This window comes from Pinus tabuliformis, chromosome X, assembly GCF_031772625.1.
Source record: "Pinus tabuliformis cultivar Carrire ecotype Pingquan chromosome X, CPIR1, whole genome shotgun sequence".
In the NCBI taxonomy this organism is placed as follows: Eukaryota; Viridiplantae; Streptophyta; class Pinopsida; order Pinales; family Pinaceae; genus Pinus; species Pinus tabuliformis.
This window is the reverse complement of record NC_142308.1, coordinates 602174405-602192915: the sequence shown is the minus strand read 5'-3', so window position 1 is coordinate 602192915 and position 18511 is coordinate 602174405. Positions and strand designations below refer to the sequence as shown.

Below are 18511 nucleotides of genomic sequence, written 5' to 3'. Positions count from 1 at the left end.
TCTAAGCAAATCTTATTCCCAGCACGTTGCACGATAACGTCTTCGATTTGAATGAAGTTAGGACGTATGCCTTTTTGCGCCTCCAATTGTTTTAATTATGTTTTTTTGGATGGTTGCAGGTTCACTTGCATGAGAATATTTCTGAATTCGAACCAATTTTCAGGCATCTAGGCTTGAAATCTGCACAGAGAAACGAAATCCGAACAACATCCATCCAAGCAGCATCCGAGAATGATGGGAAGGAAAACAAATTTTCTAGTTTCAGTTGGGGTGGCGCTCTAGGTGCGTGAACAATGAGCCGCTATTCAATTGAAGGGAATCACGCCAGTAATGAGATTGGAGGGATATATATATATATAGAAGAAGAAGAAATTATTTTAATGTCCACGAGGTTAAAGATAGCCTATGGGACAGATTGCTTCTTCATCTGCTTGATGTATTCTGTCCCTTTTTTGTGAAGCTTCACAATAAATGCTCCCATCTTCTCGACAAACCCCTCATTAAATAGATTATCCCAAGAGCTAGCTGTCAGCGTATCTGCATAACTTTCCTTGTTGTCTTTGAAGGCCTCACATTCTAAAATGAAATGTTTTTATGTTTCCACTTTTCCGGAAGAACAAAAAATGCATACCCTTTCCTCCCACACTTCCTTTGGCCTTTTCCAACGCCCTGTTTCACAACGGAGTTGATGAGAATTAGTCATTAACTGAGCAATAAGAATTTTGGCTCTCTAAGAAATATTGGCCTCTATGTATGCTTTTGGTTGATAATTATGAGTGGGATTAAACACTTCAATATAGTAATTTTTCTTTCTTCCTAGCTCCTTCTCCCAAGTAAGTTTGTGGAACTTTTCCATAACAAAGCTTTTATCTCTTTGCTGTTTATGGGGCACGCGTTCAAGCAAATATCCCATTTACTAAACCATTTGTTATTTTGCTGCATCCAAGTTTTTTTGCTCTTGCACAATCTATCATTAAAGACAACCTTAGGCCATCTACCCTCTTCCATTTGCTCAATTTTTTTTTAAATACCTTATGCTCGCACCATAGCAATTGCTTCAATAGGAGCAGTCCCTGTTTCACTTAACAAGATATCATAAGGAACTACACTTTTAATCTTAAATTTGTTTGTAATCAAACACTTCTGAATTTTCTCAATTTGTCTCCACTACATGTCAGAAGTACTGCTAGCCCACAGTTCACAACCATATAGAATCACTGGAATCACTAGAAGCCCAAAAAGAGTTTGAGTGGTCTTCCAGTCCCATAACTCTGCCTCTCTACACCTATTTTGAAAAGCATAAAATGCTTTCCAACCCCCCAAAGTTCTTTTCTTTCTACAACCATTCCAGCTTAGATTTTTGTTGAAGTCAATTCCGAGGTATTTGTAATCCACAACTTCTTCGAGAATGTTGCCTTCAAAGTAGAACTTATGCTGGTTATGTTTTCTTTTCTTAGAAGAGACCACTACTTTCGTTTCGCTGATATTGACTTGCATCCCCACACTTCTACAAAAATGCTCAAGGGATAGTAAGTGCTCTTGCAAACCAAGAGCCGATTTAGCAATTAGAATAAGGTCATCTGCATACAAAAGAAGCCTTATAACAAACTTGCACAAATAGATACCATCACCCCCTTGCGAATTTAACCACTCCTCAAGCTTGTCGATATATAAACCAAAAAGGGTAGGAGACAGTGGGCAACCTTGCTTGACCTCGATATCGCTTCTAAAACTTTCAGAAATGCCTGCTGAAGTTCTAATTTTGACTTTCACCTCTTCATACAGCCTATGCACAGCTGCTCTCAAATGTTTAGGAACCCCAAGTTCCTCCATTCTTTGCCAAAGTTTATCCCTAGGAACCGAGTCAAACGCTTTTCTGAAATCAACAAAGCAACAAAAGACTTCTTCCTTCTTCTCCCAAACTTTTTCAATGATGTGCCTTAAAGTTATGCAATGATCAACTGTGGAATGCTTAGGTCTAAAACCTGCTTGCCCTTTAGCACGCTTATTTCTTTCTTCTGCCCACTTGCTAATTTTGTTTTCTAACATGCTTCCAAATAGCTTTGCAAGGGTTTATCAGGATGGTCCTATAATTGGAGGGATTATTGATGTCGCCGCTCTTGAAAAGAGGTATTTCCAGACTAGTTGTCCAATCTGTGGGGAGCCCTTGTTGTATGATGTTGTTGAAGATTTTTGTAATGTGAGGTGCAAGAATCTTTGAGCCCCACTTTAGATATTCTGCTTGGAGTTCAGCTAAGTCTTTTGCTTTTCCAACACCCAACTTCTTGATACCCATCTCTACCTCTTGTACCGTGAAAAGTTTAGTATCAATGTTGACCAAGGGGGGAGGGTCAACCTTGGGAACCTGCTCATAGAGTTGTCTTGCATAGTCAAACCTTATAAAGAAAACGATGGTTCTGTAAGAGTGGGGAAGTGACCCAGAGAAATTGGGATTCAGAATTCTTTGGAGAGGGTTTCGAAAATTAACGTAAGAAGGAGGTGTTAGGGTCTTATAAATATAGGAGTCCTATACTTTCCATAAATGTTTATCCTAGATATGGTAAATGTTTATTTTACCATTTTAATATTGTTAGGTTAAAAAAGGAAAAATAAAAAAGAAAAGAAAAGAAAAGAATATAAAAAAGGAATAAAAATTAAAAATTAAAAAATATATATAATAAAGGTCTTTTAGAGCGAGCCAGTTAAAATGCACTTCGAATTAATTAGAAAAGTTTTTATTATCTAAAAATTTTGGTTAAAATGTTTTTTTGGCATGATATGACATTTTTGTCGTGTTGTTATAAAATGGGTGCATGTACCGATGGTCGAGATCTCCTCTACTAGGATCAAGGATGAGAGCGACTTTTTAGACCGCCCGAAACTCTTGACAGTTAATGAAAATGGGGGGGGGGGGGGGGGAGTTCCTGAAAAACGGATTCTGCCAAAACACACGAAGGTGACATGTCAACTCTTGGGATTTTTTGGGTGTCCCCTCCCAAAACAGTTTACCTCTCACACCCCCCGAAAAACCACCCTCTCCTTCGTGCCTCCACACGTCACCTCCACCTATTCCCCTATGCCATTTTTCCTTCCTCCATCTTCCAGGTCACCACCACCTCATCCCTCTCCACGTCAACATCTCTCTGTACCACCCGACCGTTCAAACGTTCAAATTTACCCGCCAATTGAATGTTGGGCACTTAATCCTTCCGGCTACATTGATCCATTACGAATTAATGTTTTTCCCCTGTGCCTAAAACAATTAATTTTCCATTACGATCCCTCACCATTACCTTTATAAATCACCACAAGGGCTTAACTTTCTTCCCTTTCATGATCTTATTCTATGTGTAGGTAGTTGCAGGGTGAAATTACAGTGAGCAGGCGCTGTTGTCAGTTGTTATCCCAGTGAGATACATTCAAATTGCAAACCGGGTGAACCATTTTTTGATCATCCCTAGTTCACAATGTCTATGCAGAAGGGAAAGGGAAAAATGGTGGTATAAATCGTGATGATTCCCACAGTCTCATACCTTGACAAAATACCTTTGATTGACACCCAATTCAAGATCGCTGAGATTGATTGTGAGTTTGATTTATACGAACTTCACAATTGGATGAAGCAAAAATACCTCGACCATAGGGATGATCTGAGCATCTGGGAATCCTTTCTTCCCCAATTCATTTTGCCCCAAACCCATTTCTTCCCTGAGTTCTCCACCTAGTGTCACCTTCGATACCTTCCTAGCAAAAAAGCAGTCATTACTCAAAATAACAGGATTATTTTCTATGTATCTCCCAAAAGCATTTGTCAGGCTTTACAAATAAATTCTCAAGAATCCCTGCATCCATTTTCCTCAGACTCATTGATGGAATTATACAAACAACTTACCTTTCCCCAAAGAGCTCATATTTTTGAGTGTTTCCTCCTTGAAAACGCTTAGTTACCCAGAACAAACCCCCGATACCTTATTTCGATTTTCCCAGAAATGTCCAAATAGGTAATTTCAATGGTCACTCGATTGCTTGGTTATACTTTAGACCAATGGGTAGATGAAGTAGTTTTAAGATTCTTGTCAGTTTTATCAGTGGGACAAAAGGCTTCAGTTTTGTCCAATTACAGTGAATTCCTATTTGATTCCATTCATGATGAGTTTATGATATTCAAAGCCGAAGGGATATTCAAGTATCAACCAATATTAGTATATCTTATGTTATATTATCAAGTAGATAGATTCAAATTCCTATTAAAGAAGATGGATGAGCAGGGAAACCCTTTGTCAGTTATCCATTAGACTTCACTGGTCAGAAGGAATTCAAAGGAATACACCTATATAGACTTTTTGTACCAGTTTCTTTGCACTTTTCTATGTTTGTTATGTAGTGACATCATACCAAGGATATCTCTAGAAACCAATAAAGTCTTACACCTTGCAGAACAGTCAAAGGTTGGAGACTAGTACTTATACTAGAACTACATAGAGATAAGGATTTATGGATATGAACTCCCTCCATATCGCTTACCAATGTTTGTACCAGTAAGAATATTTTCTTTAGAGTATGTTAGACAAATGCTGAATATGGATGAACTACATTTTGTGTCTAATAAGAAAAAATCACAGTTCAAACTAAAAGCACAAGTGGGCCCTTACATTGTGAACATTAGAACAACAACAAAGGAGGTGGAGATAGTCCTGAAACAGATGAAGTTCAAGCTCAGTTTTACATGGTCCTATGATCCCTTGGGAGTAATCTCTAAGTTGAGGGTTGAACAGAAAAGTACTCCTTATCCTCATACACCAAGGCCGAGATAGAAAAATATGCAAACCAAGATGAATGTGTAGAAAACACTTTTCAGGAAGCTAAGGAACAACTGGTTAGTCAGTCATCATTATAAACTCCCATCCCTAAAGATAAAGAAAGCAAGAGGCCAAGGGAAAGTATGTCACCTACTAACCCAAAGACACAAGCTGGAAATTTTCTTGTTTTTAAGAGAAGGAAGAAGGATCAACAATCCACAACCAAAATTGATAGAAAAGCTGATCCTTGGGTGACCAACATTCAGGAAGAATCTTCAGAACAAAGGGATACACAGGAGCTGACAACTTTGGTTTTGATAGGCACTCTTACCACCTCACTCCTTTATATAAAAGAAATAAATCAATCTCCTATTTCTTCTACTTGTTAGGCTCCACCACAGTAGCCAAACATTTTTGCTAGGTATAGAGAAATCAAACTAAAGAATGAAGCTCTCAAAGCTTCAACATACTCAGAGTTCTAGAAACAAACTGCCACTACTCAGCACGGGCTATTGTCTACTTTTGACTCAGAAAAGGGGAAATTTCAAATGGCCTTTTTGGAGCCGAAGGTTATAGCCCCCAGGGTGCTGAAGACTATAAGGACTCAATATTTTCAGTTGACACTAATCAAGTCCATGCAATCGATCAAATTGATTTTCATAACCGGGCGGGAGAAATGATTTATTCTACTTTGACCAACTCTGCCATGCCTGCTTCAAAATTACAGGCTTCATTGAACAATGTGCACTCACTTCTCAAAATTGAGAGGATGTCTTGTATGGCTAAAGATATAGAATCAAAACACTAGAAGAATTATGTTAAACTAGGATATGATCCTAGTGATGTCAGGGCAACAAAGGAAGTGATTAATATCAAGAATGATAACATTCAGGCTCTTAGAAAACAACTTAAGCTCCCTATTACAAAACACCCCCAGACCAAAGAAGTCATAAGTTTGGAGATGGAGAAAGAGAAGCTGTTTACTTTAGTGGTGGAGCAGAATGCTCAAATACAAAAAATGGAACAAGGCATGGAGGCATTGCTAAAGGAAAAGGAAAAATGGGAAGTAGAAGGTACAACAACAGGTACATCAACAACATAAACTATAATTCAGCCCTTGTCACAGATAGCAGTTTCAAACTCCTCAGAAAGGCTAACTCAAGCTTTGGGGGAATTGTCTTTAACAAACAAAGAAGTAGAGAAACTGATAGCAACTCTGACCAAGATGGAGGAAAGAAAAATAAAGGCAGATAATGCATATTTGGTAGAAGTGCAGAAGAACTTCAAACTTATTCAGCAAATTCAGAAGTTTGAGGACCAGTCCATCATTATTCAAATGTTAGGAGAAGAAAAGAGCAACATTTGGCATAACATCAACGTTAACATCACAGACTTATGACCCTCCATTCAAATCATCTTTGAACAGGAGGAATTGGTAAGAAGAGTGAAGGTATCAATAGAAAAAACAAGAGCTGATATTGAGCATAGACCAAAAGAAGCACACAAAATTACCAAGATGCTAAAATTTAAAACCAGAGAAGAACTAGGTGAGCTCAATAATCAGGAAATAAGAGAAGCAGTGATGGAAGTCAAAAGAGTTTTGACTAAAAATAATTTGATGGTGCAATTAGAAAGCAAATACAAAGAGTTGGAGCTACAGGTAAAGAGATTAAATAAAAAAAATTCTCTACTATAAGAAAAGGACTTCCAGAGCTTAGAAACTCTAATGGAAAATTGATTCCATTAGATAATTATCAAAAACAAATGTGCAACATTGCTGCAAATGTATCAAAGTTTTCAAAAACAAAAGGAATCATCAATGGAGAAGATTTCCTACAGGGCCTAAAGCATGATTTGAATATACAACACGAGATTCATCATTTGTTTGTAAATATACCGAATTTCCAAGTTTACACTAAGGTGGATGAAACATTTAGGAGCATGGTGAATATTTTAGTCCCACATGAAGATAGGTGGGACCAAATATTGGAGTTGGTAGAGAAAGCATAAAACAAAGACCTACATTTTTGGCATAGAAGCAGAAGAAAGGAGTGGAAAAGGAGCATAGTTGGCAACAAATTCCTTAAAAAATTTCAATAGACAATCGAATTTGTCCAAAGCTTTTATTTTTTAGTTATGATTTAGAGAAATATGTAATTTTTTTAGAGTATTTGTTGTAAGTAATTCCTTTTGGAATCCAAAATTAGTTTAGGAGAAAGTCTATAAGTATGTTGTAATAAGGCTTAATAAGGGCTGAAACTTGTATGAAGAAAGGAACCATATTTTGATGTAAGTTGTGCATTGTATTGAAGTGATCAATTTAGAATAATACAAAGAATTTTGTTCTAGGATTCCCATGTCAAGAAATTGGTGATGTACCTTCTCATGTGAAATTGTTGTTTTCTCAGATTTCCATATAAGAAGATAAAGGGCCAAATTTGCTTAAGTGTACTCTGCTCTAGCTTGTAAAAAATATCAATTTTTTCATTTTGATAATAAGTATAGAATTCATCCCAACATGCTCTAAATTTAATTTAACTTAAATCATAGTCATCCTATACACTCCAAAAATGACTTAAAAGATCCAAAAGTTTGCCTATCCTGCCCTGTTACAATTGCTCTATCATTTTTGTGTTTTATCACCCAAAGAATCATGACTCCATGCCCAATGGAATTTCCTGCACTTTTCAACCAAATCTTTAAAAGACCAATCTCAGAACTCAATAACTAGCCTAATACCTTAAGAAAAATTTAAATCATAAAGAGAGATCACTCTCTGAAGCTAGAAGGGCTAGATACCAACTTTGCAAGTGGTTTTTCTGGAGTTGAATTGACTTGTAGTTCGGATCGACTTGCTGTGGTTCAAATTGGTTTACTGGAGATACACATATTGCATTATTTCGTCCATGGCATACCTATATTTATGCTCAGTCATAATTTATATGGCTTTGGTATCTTTGTCCTACGTATAAGCTTTGTATACGAAGAAAAATCATAAGACAATTTCTTTCTATTATTTTAATATATATTTCGGGTAAATGCCATGTCTGTTATTTTATTTTAACATGTTGTGTTGCGATTAACTTATATATATATATATAATTGCTCTCATATACATGTTAAATGCTATTTTTATAATAGTATATTATTATATGATATTTTTTTTTGAAAAATAGCTTTTGTTTATAACAAAATTAATGAACAAAAACGAGAGTCTTGTTATTTGATTTCATAAAAAAAAAGGAGTTATGGGATTTGTTTGTAAGATAGATAATTATTTATTTATCTTTACACATTCTTTTTAGTGTTTTTTTATATCGAGTAGAGAAGATTATTCTCTCTCTTTATATAAAATTTATAATTAACTCATTTTAGAATTGATCTCAGGTATGTAAATAAAGTCATCTTTGCATTTTTCTATCAGGGTTGTTTTATTTATGTTTGTGCTAAAGACATTCATAGATATACAAATTGCTTTGGGATTTGCGAGTGAACCTTCATCCTAAGATCAAACACAATTCTTTCCCTTCCTATTAGAACACTTTAGCTATTGACTAGGGACGAGGCTATCTTGTGCTCAGTGAAGATAGGTTTCCTTTTAGGTTCTTTCACATATTAAAACTAATTGCATTTGATTATTTTATTCTTTAAGTCTTCTTACGGAGGAGCAAGCCTCACAGTGGCTAGAATGAGCCATTGTTTCAGCCAAACCATGGAGGATAATCTCACCCAAACGATATCATACATATGACTCCTTTTGTATATTGTACATACTAGTTAGGTTAGGTTAACTTAGGCTAGTCTTAAACACGGATAATTGGAAAACCATTTGAACCAGTCAAGAATGCCATCTCAACGAAAAAGAGTCTAATCGTGACTTTGACTGGGAAATTTCTCACCTGTTGAGCAAGAACATTTCCAGGCATCAACATTTTTGGTGCTAGAAGGAGGGAAAAAAATTTCTATCTGTGTGCAATTTTATCTTTTTAATCATTGATCATCCTTTGGGTCATGCATTTAGTACACCTGAACCTACTAGAGGCTTTCTCAAGAAACCTATCCCGTCTATGATTAGACCAACATATGACAGTGAGAGTGGCATGACACTTGTAGATCATGTTTCACAATATTTATTCAAATGAAATTCCTCTAATATCACTTGTGATAATGAGATCTGCAAGTTATTCGCTCTGACATTTAAAGGTCGGATTAGAGGATGGTATACTTCACTTCCAGATAAATCTATACATTCTCGGGAACACTTTGTTGACACATTTCTTTCAACACATCAATTTTATAAATATGAAAAGTTATTTTTAGATATAAGAACTCTTATGATGCAAGGAAATGAATTGATTAATGGATTTTATAATAAATACAAATCTCTCTATTTTAGATTCCCCTCAAAGATCTTCCTTCTAAAGATGATTTGTTATGTAATGTTTTCAATTTCTTATTTCTTCCGGTAAATATAGTAGAACTAAAACAAAAGAACAAGACACTCTTGATATATTTCTTAATCCTGTTGAACATTCTGATCAATCTCGGACAACTTCAGTAGGAATTATTACACCTCAAGAATTGAATAAACAACATTGTAATAATCCTCCTTCAAAGGCAGACTCAATTTTAATAGAAGATCCATCTCCACTCCACGCTTTTCATCACATCCATAATGAGGAAAATCATATGGATGTGCATAAAATGATATACCTTGGAGTTCACTATTTTTTGTACCCATACCTTTTCATAGACCACAATACAAATCGTAGTGATATTATAGATCTTTATGACAAAAACTTGCCTTCAACATGCTCATTTTTTTTAAGGAGCATATTTCGTGTGAGAAGGAATCTTTACCCATTCTTGATAATTTTCAATCACATTTCTTCCCTTTTGTTGATTCTTATGACTCAAACCAATTACATCAATTTTAGGAAAGGGAGATAATATATGATACATATTTCGACAGTGAGATTGTTGAAATACCTTCATCACAAAGAGACCTTGATTTAAATTTGTCAATAGATTCATGTTCTACTGTTTCACATTTTCATGTAGATAATCACAATGTTTTATATACTGATGTACACGACTATCAAGTTTCCAATGATTTTTATATTAATTATCCTATGGTAGCTTGTCATGATAAAATCTCTTTGCCTTGTCTTCCTAGTGTTAGGTATTTTTGTTCTCCTTTGAAATTTAATAACATTAGAATAGATAATCATGTATATACTACTAACATTTGTCAATAGGCTTTAACATCTAAAGTTATATCATCTCAACTAAGTCTGTTAGATTCTTCTCCTTGGAATGATATTCAAGAGGTATTAAGTATTCACCCTTAATTTTATGATCCTTTTGAAATTTTCTTAGAGGATTTCATTCAAGGGAAGACTATTGTTCATATAACATTTTTTTTTTATACTTTCTTGAGATTAGATGTACATAGTTGTGTTCTTTATAGTTTTGTTCTACTGTCTTTACTAATGCGTGTTATATATCTGATTGCAGGGACAAAATTGATGCGATGGCTACATTGGAAATATACGTACACTTGATCAATTTTACTCATGCAAATTTGTATATAGTGTATACAATAGGAATAAAAATAGTTCAGATTGGTCTAGATTAATTTTCTTTTTCAAAGCAGTTATATTTTTCTTATTACACAATCATAATGGAATCAATTTGTTGCTTATGTTGGTTATCAAAACACACTTGTAAGCCTTTATCATTACTTGTTTTTAAACTTAAAAGCTTACGAGGAATTTACTAAGCAAGAATACTCATCTTGATAGTTGAGAATCTTTAAAATTTGTAGATAAGTTGAGGTTGTAACTCATTTTTATCATGTTAATTTAATTTTGATTCATTCAACATTAGCAATTAAAAGATTTTTTCTGTATTCAAACTTCTATAATCCATAATGAATTAAACAAAGTCTTTTGGTAAATATCACATGAGAGAATTTTTTGGCCGACGCATTTCGAACCAACAAGTGTGGTTCATCATCAGGACCAGATGAAGAGGCAGACCATGGCAAAGGCTTAAATAGAGAGCAATGTAGGGACATAATTTCAAGTAACGACTATATTTGAACAATAATATTTAAATTATAATATTAATTTATTAATATATTAAAAACAAATATTATTAAGTAATGGCTATATTAAATGGCTAGTTTTTAAAAAAAAAACGGCTAGTTTTTTTTTGTTTTGTTTGTTTGTTTTGTTTTTTTTTTTTTTTCAAAAACTAGCCGTTTAATATGGCCGTTACTTAATAATATTTGTTTTTAATATATTAATACTATAATTTAAACATTATTTTTCAAATATAGTCGTTACTTGAAATTATGTCTCTACGTTGCTCTCTATTTAAGCCTTTGCCATGGTCTGCCTCTTCATCTGGTCCTCATGATGAACCACACTTGTTGGTTCGAAACGCGTCGGCCAAAAAATTCTCTCATGTGATTGCTACCGAAAGACTTTGTTTAATTAAAGGCTTCTTCAAAATTCTTTGTTAGCCTTTCTTTTTCCGGAATTGTTGTGTTAAAATATAGAAAGATAAATAAAGAAGGCAAATCATAAGATGAAAAACAAATTAAAAGCCATGATATGTAGTGCTTTTTACATAAATTTCTGCATCACCCCACTCTCTTCACTCAATTGCAAATTAATATACTAAAAGAAAATTTCTAAATTAATAATAAAAAGGTGGTAAAAGAGAGATGTGGGAAGTGTATGTAAACTCATCGGGGCTATGGACGTCCGCTGGAAGCAGGTAAATGCATGCATGATGCTATGGCAACTTCATCGGGGCTATGGATGCTCGCTGGGAGCAAAGCAATGCCGGGTTAAGAAAGTCAAATATGAACAAAGCATGCATTTGATTAGTATTAGATGCTGCTAAGTAGTCAATTCTTAACCCTTCTCTTCACATAACTTTGATTTTGTCTAATTTCGGATGAAGATAGATTGCAAAGTATTTTGAAGGTCTCTTTTCCTATTATTTAGTGGTCATAATTTATTTTGACACAATTTTTTTATTTTATTTTTAAGTTACATATTTCTCTTATTTACAAGCTAATCATTTTTCTCTTTCTTTTGATGTAAACAGAGATAATTGGTTCTTCCAGTGTGTCATCAGTTGTTGTAGCTGTAACAACCCCCACTTTGGCTTGGTGATTTTACAATAAATGGGGACCCTTCTGCTTTTTTATTATTATTATCAAATTGCTTCTAATTTTGATTGTTTTTGGTCTTGCTTATGTTCGTGTAGAGTGTTGTTTTTTGTTTTATAACCCTTTTTTTTTACGACACTTGTTTTCCATTTTATTCCTCTTCTTAGAGCGATACTTGCATCATTGGTCTCATTTTTCAATATTGCCTCACATTGTGCATTTAGTTTGCTTGATGACATTTCCTTCACATCACCTCAATTAGATTTACCTTTAACATCACCTTTTGGTCACCTAATTCTTGACGATGAATGATCTCGGTGTTTTTATTTGACACATAAAATCTAAACGCATCACTTTGAAAATTTAATTATTTTTTATGGCACCTTGTTGTAGTGATTTAACCTTCACCTCAAATGTCATTCCCATGACCTAAACATATGTGAACATGTATATATATGTGTGTTAAAAATAACCTATTATATTGACATAACTTTAATATATATTATTATTAATAAAACTTTTATTAATTATTAATATATATTAATAAACTTCATGATTTTTATCATGTAATATAATATGTTGTATATATTATATATTTATGATTATGTACATATTGGGACTTTAGGTATATATATTTAAAAGAATATAAAATAAAATAACCCTGCATTATACATTCAATGTATTGTAAATACATAACCATGCACCGAAGGGAATTATTCAGAGTTACTTAATGCCACAAGCATTTAAACATTCTTTAATGCCAAAACATTATAAAATTTTTAATGCAAAGGGAGTTCAAATAGAGTTTTTTAAAGGCTCAACGTGATGGTTCATGCAATGGCTCATGACCATCGAAGCTTCCCATGATGGTTCCTCAAAACCATACCTCCAACCAATTAGAGTTTGTCGTAGCACATTGTATGTTCAAATAAAATACATCTCCATTAAACATTATTCGAAGCAAATCTTATTCCCAACCGGTTGCACGATAATGTCTTTGATTTGAATGAGGTTAGGATGTATGCCTTTTTGCGCCTCCAATTGTTTTAATTACACTTCTTTTTGGATGGTTGCAGGTTCACATAAATAACGCTTAAACTTGCAGGAGAATATTTCTGAATTCGAACCAATTTTCAGGCATCTAGGCTTAAAATCCGCACAGAGAAACGAAATCCGAAAAACATCCATCCAAGAAGCATCCGAGAACGAGGGGAAGGAAAACAAATTTTCTAGTTTCAGTTGGGGTGGCGCTCTAGGTGCTTGAACAATGAGCCGCTATTCAATTGAAGGGATTCACGCCAATAATGAGATTGGAGGGATCTATAACCCTAATAAAGAAAACGATGGTTTTGTAAGAGTGGGGGCGCGAGCGACGAAGAGAAATTGGGATTCAAAATTCTTTGGAGAGGGTTTCAAAAATCAATGTAAGAAGGAGGTAGAACGCAGATAAAGAGAAGAAGAATGCAGTGAGAGGAGGAGTCAAATCGGTTTGCTGGAGTCGAATTGACTTTGCTGAAGAGTTCAAATTGGCTCGCTGGGGACACACATATTGCACTATGTCATCCATGGCATACCTATATTTCTGATCAGTCATAATTTATATGGCTTGGTATCTTTGTGTGCGTAGAAGCTTTGTATATGGAGAAAAATCATATGACCTTTTCTTTCTCATATTTTAATATATATATTGTGTAAATGCCATGTCTGTGATTTTCTTCTAACATGTTGTGTTGTGATTAACTTTTATATATATATATATATTTTGATATTTATATAATTGCTCTCATATTTTTATAATAGTATATTAATAGATTACTATATGGTATTTAATGTTTTTTTGAAAAATAGATTTTGTTTATAATAAAAGAATGTGATAGAAATGAGAGTCTTGTTATTTGCTTTTATAAAAAAATGAGTTAAATGAGATTTGTTTGTAAGGTAAATAATTATTTATTTATTTTTCGTGTTGCTTTGTGTTATCTCCTGGATTGAACCTCAAGCTGAAGGAAGACAATGCCAGGGTAACCACAAACCATGCTTAGCCAAGTAGCTGGCTTTACTAGGCCATGAGAGGGCTCTCTCTGTAAAGATCTCAGCCAAGATGACTGGATCAAGACAAGGATTTTAGGCTAGGTATAGTAGCACGAAGTTTTGATTGGATTTTGAAAGGGTTTTGCTAGATCAGGAGGAGCTGGACAGTGTAGGGCTAGGGAATTAGGTCAGAATTGCAGGGTGTTCAATGGGGCAAGGTAGGAATAAGGTTTAGCACTCTAGGGATTGATGGGATGAGATGTTTAGACTAGTGAGAAGCTAAGAAGAGCATGTGAAAACCATGGATCCTTCTTAGACTGCAGAAAACATGAAATGGTGAATGTTTTCTCAAAGCAATGCACTGATGTAATGAATTCTGCCTATCAAACTTGAAAGCATTCACTTAGAAGCAATGAAATGATTAACGAAGTATACAAAACACATTAACATATGATCACAAAAGAAGAAACTGTATTAAAACTCCATACCACATGGATCCCATAAAAATAGTTGCAATTCTTATTAATCTCCTGCTAAACTGCTACAAAATGATATTCAATCAAGGTCTGAGCATCCAGCTGAGTCCAACCCTTTACAATGAGATAGAAGAAGAAGATATAGGCATTGTTTCAACCTCCTCCCATCCTCATGGGGTCGAATCCCTAAGATGATGAGCTAATATAACCAACACTGAACAAGAAAACAGGAATATAGGCATCTTAACAACTTGCCTCTAAAAGTGAAACATTGATTCATTTGCGCTCAAATTGACTTCTAATGTAATGAATCTACCCTCTACTACTAATTATCTATCATATTTACATGCCAAGTCATCATTTACAATGGTAAAACATCGTCCATGAGAGAGAATCCAAGAACACAGTCAAAAAATGGAAAAATAGGCATCCTGTGCAAAATCTGCGCTACGCGCAGCGCCACTGATCCAATGCGCAGCGCCACTTTCAAGTCCCTTTTGGAGGCCTTCCCGACATCTAAATTTAGCTCATGATAGCTCATTGAAAAGGTATTCAAATATGCTTTCTAAAACACCTAAAATTTCTACATTTGAAGCTCATTTGACCCCTCAAAACTTGATTCTCCCAAGACTGCTTATGTGTGTCCAAAAAGTGGCAGAAAGGTCATTTTAGGGTGTTTTTTTGACTTTTTGGTGGACCAGTTTTGCCCAAAAAACTTGGAAACTCCATAGGGTGCATGTCCTCATTTCTCTAAATCCAAAAATGCAAACCATTTGTGCATTGGGTGCCCCTAGGAAAATCGCAGTGCCACCGCAGTTTTTCTGTGTGTAAAATTTCAGAATTTGCAAATGACAAAAAATCTTCCAAACTTGCCCAAATTTGGTGAGAAGCATCATCATCAAGTGTCCTAATGAGCCAAGGAAGCTTTAGCATGCAACCTAAGCCTATCCTCCTTTTTTCCTTCCAGAGCCCACTGCAGCATAAAAACTTATGCTGAAGCACGAAAAGACTGATAGCTTGAAGATTTAATTATAAAAATACACACAGGTATTTAAAATAATTATTTATTATTATATAAAAAATGTATAAGATGATTTGAATGTACAATGAGGACCCTGCTTTTATATCCCAGCAGGGGACCTTTTGTGAATGGGCATGTCTTTTAGACGTGCTTGTTCACTTAATTTAATGACTTATTTAACCTAAATAACATTTAATTATTTAATATTAATATTTATTTTATTTAGCTAATTGTTATGAATTATATTCATAACGTAGCCTCTCCCTTCGGAAGCTTTGTCCTCGAAACTTTGATACTGGGGTTTTCTTCACTTAGTCGCCGTTGATGTATACAACTTGGTCATTTGATTCGTCAGGTAGCTTATCAGTGCTATTTCCTTGGAATTTTTTTTTTTTTAAGAGTTTAATTTATTTTTTTTTTAAATAACTCTATATATATGTATTTTAATTAACCATTTTTTTTAAACTCTATTTCTATTTTTTTTAAACTATATATATTTACAATTATATAATTATAAAATGTAATTATGTAATGAAAATTTATATAGTTTAATGATATATAATAATTTTATCAATAACCCCACTGTATATTATAGTTTGAATAATTGTAACTACCTAAAACCATTCCACCCACCGTATCAATTGGTCACCACGTATCACTTACCGTTCAACAATCACCTATTATCTAGTCTCAGTAATGTATACGGTAGGGTTGTTATAGCGGTTGTTCTTTATTTTCAACGCTCGTTTGAAACGAATGTCGTTTTCATCAGCGAGAATAGCTGCACAGTTGAAATAGATGCAACGCAGGACACAAAGAATGGTCTTCAGAAACCCAACATGAAACATGGGCTTGGCAAGTTCCAGGTGCGCAAAGTGACCAGGGCACTGCACCATACCCGACCCACAGGTTTCGCAATTCAGCGATTTGTCCGCAGTCCCCATGCGAGGATCATTCAGACCCCCCATCTTTGGCTGCCCCTGTTCATAATACTCGGCGTATAGTATTTCTGCTATGGAAATTGCTTGAATTTCCTCCGTGCTGAGTATGCCGAACTGAACCGTCTTCATGGCACGTGAATCATATGTCTCTAAATGCTTCTCTGCATTTCAAATTTCAGCTAGCCTTTCAGCTCTTTCAGTTGCCAAAAGGCTCTCGAGCATTTGGACAGTGCTTTCTTTCTGCTCAGTTGTTGACTGAAAAAATTGTTCCGCTCTGTTCTCCCTTTCATTAATTCTACTCTCCAGGGAAGCAACCTTCGATGCTGCGTCTTGTTCTGATTTTTGGACCCTTTCTACTTCTTGTATCAAATCAGTATTTTCCCTTTCTAATGTCTCTACAATATCATATTTTTGTTCCAATTCCTTTGACCACTTGATCTGTTTGGAAAGCCTCTGCTGCAAATAAGTTCTGTATTGTTCCAGTATCTGGAAATTTCTTTCAGCTAAATCACCATTGGGATTAGAAACATTCAATTTTTCTCTCAGCTCTTTCACTTCCTCCCTCAAAGTGACAAGTTCAGCTTCCAAATTTGGCAATATAAGCAAGCGCACCACGCTAGGGCCCAAAGCTGCTAGGCCTTGAACAACACCATAGTGTTGGGTCACCGCTTTCTTTGGATCAAGAAACGCATGAAGAAGAGTCTTTGTCACCCGTGACTGCAGATTGTGGTATACATGACCATATCTTCTACATATAAATGCAACAAGCTCTGCGGTGAAATTTCTAAGTCCCCAGTGATCTTCAGATGGTTCTTTCCCTAAACGCTTGGAAACAAGACAAGTAATCACCGAGGGCATCAACTGATGTAAATAAGGTTCAATGTGTATGTTTGAGTTCTGTAAAAGACTCCGCACCACACGCATCAACGCAAAAAGAAGAGAATGATCTTCCAGACTCCTGGTTACCTCATCTGAAATGAATAAAGTGAAGTAAGGAACTAAAGGATGAAGCCCTGTATCTGTTGACAGACTAACTAATGCTTCCTTGAATAGTCTAGAATCAGATCCCGTAATAATCAATTCACATATTTTCTCAAAATACAGCTGAAGTTCTCTTGACAAGACATGTTTGACAGGGAGTTTTACATCAACGAGAAGCCCATCATCCTTGGTTTGTTCAGTCTTTTTGTTCTCGGAGGGAACTCCCAGTGCTTCAGGAAGAGGGTTTTCAGGTATAGCAGGTTGAACTCCTTCAATAGCTAGCCAATGAGCAACAACTGCAGTGTCCAAAGGAGCTCTTGGTAATGGTGTTTCAGTAACATCTTTGAATTCCAAATCCTTATCATCAATGTAGAACAAATCTGTATGCCCCACTGCTCTCTTAAATCTTAACGGATCTCCCGAAGCAGAGCCATAAATAGGCTCCACATTTTGAAATCTAAGTGCACTATTCACATCCTCTGCATGGTCAACGACCACTGACATGGCAGCAATGGTTGGACCATTAATGTGCCTGTTATTCCTGATAAAGTCATTTTCTGTCATCTTTATCTTAACTTGTGCATTACGCTGAGCTGTGTTTAGCATAACCCCTTCTTCAAAATTTTCCATATTCATATCATCAACTTTATTTATATCATTGTCATATTCAACACTATCAACATTTTGATCGAATTCTTCTTCTTTCACATTTTCTTCTGGACATGCTTTAACTTCTGCAATTGATTTTTTCAAATGCTGAAATGCTTCTTGAATTTCACTAAAATGTTCGACGCGTTCACGACGTGAATGTAATGGCACATTTTGCAGCGAACTACGTTCAAACGCTCGCATGATTATATCGTGTGCCATGGCTTTGATACCACTGTAGCATAAAAACTTATGCTGAAGCACGAAAAGACTGATAGCTTGAAGATTTAATTATAAAAATACACACAGGTATTTAAAATAATTATTTATTATTATATAAAAAAATGTATAAGATGATTTGAATGTACAATGAGGACCCTGCTTTTATACCCCAGCAGGGGACCTTTCGTGAATGGGCATGTCCTTTA

The 18511-nt window shown here is 35.1% G+C and overlaps 1 pseudogene; it reads right to left on the bottom strand.

Annotated features, from left to right (window-relative positions):
• Positions 1 to 16622: 16622 nt before the first annotated feature.
• Positions 16623 to 18065, bottom strand: LOC149141474 (transcription initiation factor TFIID subunit 6 pseudogene; annotated as a pseudogene).
• Positions 18066 to 18511: the final 446 nt, after the last annotated feature.